Source organism: Rhinopithecus bieti, unplaced genomic scaffold (genome assembly GCF_001698545.2).
Source record: "Rhinopithecus bieti isolate Rb0 unplaced genomic scaffold, ASM169854v2 scaffold_52066, whole genome shotgun sequence".
NCBI classification, from domain to species: domain Eukaryota; kingdom Metazoa; phylum Chordata; class Mammalia; order Primates; family Cercopithecidae; genus Rhinopithecus; species Rhinopithecus bieti.
Window position 1 is genome coordinate 453,591 of NW_016820486.1, and position 4,309 is coordinate 457,899.

Consider the following 4,309-nt stretch of genomic DNA (forward strand, 5'->3'; position numbering starts at 1 on the left):
CAGATTCTATTCAACTGACACACCTGAGAAACTCGCTGCTCTAAAAGAAAACCCAAGGACACCAAGTTTTGGTCAACGTAAAGATGTCACTGGGGTGTGCTTGATATCATAAAACCACTTGAAATGTGTGCTTGAAAAACTTCGATTTAAATGTTCCATTTTAAGAATACAGCCCTTGTACACATGGTTTCTATCAAAGTTTTCTGCCGATAAAGCTGATCGAATTTGCAGATTGCTATGGAATTACTAAGGGCAAACAATGCATGTGAATAGCCAGGTCTCACCTAGCTGGCATTTCCAGCTGGCGAGAGGATGTCTTCGTATCTCCTTAAAGAATCTTTATATCTTTCTATCTCCCTTCTTGATATCTCCTTAAAGAATCTAGCCTCTTTTCTGTGGGAAAATAAAAATAAGAACTGGGAAAGGGCACAGAGTTTAAATCTCTGCTCTTTCAATAGGGTTCACCCTCAGAGGAGGCTGACAGAGAGTCACAGCCTCCTACTTGAGCCAAAGCAGATTGTTGGTTTTCTCTATTGGGGTTAGATCTGAAGATTTGTATTTTTTGAAGATGGGTTTCTATCATTTATTTTTAAACTTGAAAACAACCATTATAGGTAAAGGCTATGAATGAGAGCTACGGCAGGATTTAGACCCAAAAATGAAGATTCCATCTCCAGCAGCAGAGGGAAGCTGATGAAAGCTTTTATCACTGAGCTTGCTTCAAGCCCCAGGGCCTTGAAAGGACTTATGACTACCACCATAATTAATGAAATGGATAAAATTCAGGTTTAGCATTTCTAAAAGTTTGTCCTATGCTTTTTACTATTTAAGGTTTAATACATTTAGGTATTTGAAGAGGTATTTTAAAACCTGGGGGGAATTCTGCAGCAAGTAGACATAACAAAGGCAATTCTTGTCACCTGGTGAGCGTGTACCCTAACTGAAATCTAGGTATCTACACTGACCATGTGGCTGCGTGCAGGGGTGGGCAGGGTGAAGGTGAAGGCAAAAACACGGCAACCTTTTGAGGGATGAAATGGCACATCCTGACAGATACAGTGCTGGCAAAGGTTACATCCCCTCTTGTGAGCGCACGGAGACCGGGGCACAAAAAAGGAGGGACCATTCCTGTATTGTGCCTGGATGAGCCTTCTCATAGATGCCTTCCTTTCATTATTTTCAAAGGTCAATGTCCGTCTCTCAAAGAGAAAATCGGGGAACCCTGAGTCATCACAGAGTATAAACAAGTCACTGTGGCTAAATGAAGAGGACAGAGAATGCTTATCCAATATAAGGATTGGAAGGTCTTACTCAACCTGGTTTCCCACAGGTTGTTCTGAACTTGAGGGCAAATCAGAAGAAAATCTCCTGGACCCTATTAATGTCACCCAGCAGAAGCACTCTTTGGCCTTCTATCACCAGATTTTGCAGTGCCAGTCCTGCACCCTGGCTCCTTCCACCCACGGAGAAAGATTCCTAATAGCAGATCAGGTCAACCTAACCTCCTGGCTGGCAGCAGAAGTCTCCTCCGTCCCATCCCAGTATTTGCTCCATGTAGCTTTCCTGCTCCCTACTGTTCGTGCAGCGACATTAGCAGATCTTTATTTTCAAGCAGACCTTCAAATAGGTCTCTTGTGCCTGGCAAATTCCCTTTTCATATGCCCAGGTTGAAAGCAAATGAGATTTTCCCTTGAAAAGACATTCCCCCCGAGAGCTAATATTTAGGGTAAGCAGTGACATTGGTTGAGTCAATTAAAATGAACCTTCTGAAACCTCCTGTACAAATAAGGCCCTTTGTACAATGCCGCCCTTAATACCACAACTTGGAAGGTTGGAGATCAGTGTAAGAATTTGTGGCAATTACTAAAACTTACCTCACGCTGAATGTGTGGCAGATAGGATGTATTCAGCAAGGGCTGGATATGGTTGAAAACAACTTCCAAGGTGCCTAAGTTAGGGGATAAAATGAGAATCAAGAGGCAAAGTTACCTTTTAGAAACAAAGTTCTGAATTCCAAAAAAATAAAGTCAACTTTCTTTGAAATGGCTCATGGTAACACATTCTACTTTGTATTTACAACCCTTAGAGTTAAAGGAAAACTGCCAAGATGTTCTGCATATTTCTCCAAATGTCTGTTTATCATATAACATGAGCACTGGCAGTGGATCTGGCTCCCTCATTATCAAGCTGTATTAGCTCAAACACTCAGCATTGTTAGGGGAGTGAGCTCATGGCCTATTTCAGTTTTAAATTAACATTTGGCAATCACCCGGGTAATCAAAACAAATGACTCAGTCGTTTAGAATAGATTTATTAGTTGAGCCTTTTTTTTTCTCTCTCTCTCTCTCTTTTAACATCTTTAGAATATTTTGCCACAGGAGGGCTGTGATCCAGCCAGAATGTAGAGCACAAGTCACCAGAGGAATATTTAGAGGGGTTGCCATGGAGATGAGGTGCCCTGTGACCGCTGAAGTTATCTCCAATCAACAGCGGGATTAGGATGCAGACTAGCGGGCAGGCTCATCCCAGGGCGAGGGTTCTGCAGCACTAGGAAACAGGGGTGCCCTGTGCCTTTCCCATCCCTGACACAAATATGGCCCGCTGCGACATGCTGCCCTCCCCAAGCCCGTGCAACCTCCCCACAGGCCCAATCACATCCCTGCCTTCCGCCCCCAACCCCACGACTTTTATTCAGAAAGGACTGGCTGGGGCAAAGGAGAAAGGGAGTGTGATCATTGTATTATGCCAAAAGTGTGAAATCCTAGAATTCACACCAAATGCCACTTTTAGATCAACTATGAAAATGTGTATGAGCAAATGAAATCTGAGGAAAAGACAGGGCCCTGGGCGGGGGACCCCGTCTGTTTTTTCACTGCTCTATCCCCACACCCAGGTCAGTGCCTGGAAGACAGGAAGCTCTCAAGAAGTATCGATGGAAACAGGGCAAAAATAAATCAAGGATTACAACCAGGTGTGTAACCACCCCTCCCACCCCACCCTCCAACCACTTCCAGGCTGATCTTCACACAGGCAGTGGTTATAGACGGAAAAACCGTTAATGTGCTGGTAAATAAACAGCTGAGACAGTTGGTTCACTAGGCTAATGGGTTCATCTGTTTAGAGATCCTGACGATGATTGTCAGGATCGGCGTCAGGAAGACAGGGCTGAAGACAGTGCTTCCCAACTCAAAATGGATAAATCTGCTGACTATAGGGACAGAGTTCTTGTCTGTCAGGCCAAAAGCCTGGAGGAAGGCAAATTTTGTGCTCACGGTTAAGCACTAACATTTGAAAGCAAATGTTTTAAAGTGACTTAATTCAAAGGAACACTTTCTAGTTCTCCTCCCACCTGTACTTAAGTAGAGACAATATTTCCATATTCTATCATATGAATCTGGATTGTTTCATATTAGCTTTTGTTTGTCCTGAAAAATGTTAAGTATCTTGGTGGCAGGAACAAAAATCATTATTTCATTTCTATCTCCCGGTACTTAGCATGGTATATTTACACAAAAGGCTTTACTCCATCTCATCTCCCATCACTACACTACACTCATATAGAACTCACTGTTTCTAGAAGATTCCACACCCGTTCGTGCAGTTGGAGGAGGAATGTAGCATGGCACAGCTGTTCACAGCAGGGGCACCAGAGTCAGACTGCCTGAGCTCAAATACTGGCTCTGCCTCATATTACCTGTCCAGCCTCCACCAGCATCATAATGACCACCTACCCCATAGAGGTAAGGAGGTACGGCCATGTAAAGCATTTAGCAGTGCCTCCCCCACACAAGGTACCCATTGAATGTTAAATACACACTTATTACTGTTATTATAGCAGGCAAAGAGTCAAACTGTTATCAAACTTGGACAATGATTTCACATGCCGCCACAAACGCTTGACACCAAATATACCTCTCTTTCGATTCAATCCAACTGAAGCTTCCAACCCGAATCTGTCACACACTAGTCTTATCATATTTCATCGTACTCATCCTTCTGGAATTGATTTTCCTAGCGATGGGTACAATTCATACTGATTCTACTTGAGGGAATCTGGTTCTCTTTTTCAAGAACCAGAATCACTTCCTTCCTAAGATTCCCACCTTGCCAATGACTTCCCTGTCATCTCTCTGTGTGTTCCTCACCTCTGCACATTCCAGCTTGGAAGGGCTACAGGTGGGGAAGGGACAGGGAAAGTGTCTTCTAGTAACCAGACTGGGACCCTGGCTATTCTTTGCAGAAAACATTGTCGTATTCTATCATATGAATCTGGATTGGTTCATGTTAGGTTTTCTTAGTCCTGTAAGAT

The 4,309-nt window shown here is 43.4% G+C and overlaps 1 protein-coding gene across 2 annotated transcripts in view; it reads right to left on the minus strand.

Annotated features, from left to right (window-relative positions):
• Positions 1-3,657, minus strand: part of FHL1 (four and a half LIM domains 1) — a 50,896-nt gene extending 47,239 nt beyond the window's left edge. For both annotated transcript variants that reach the window (XM_017859816.1, XM_017859812.1), the window contains exons 1-2: positions 3,569-3,657; positions 1,875-1,948 (exon numbers count right to left, since the gene is read on the minus strand). The gene's annotated coding sequence lies outside the window, so the exon portion shown is untranslated. The remainder of the gene's footprint in view (positions 1-1,874; positions 1,949-3,568) is intronic.
• Positions 3,658-4,309: the final 652 nt, after the last annotated feature.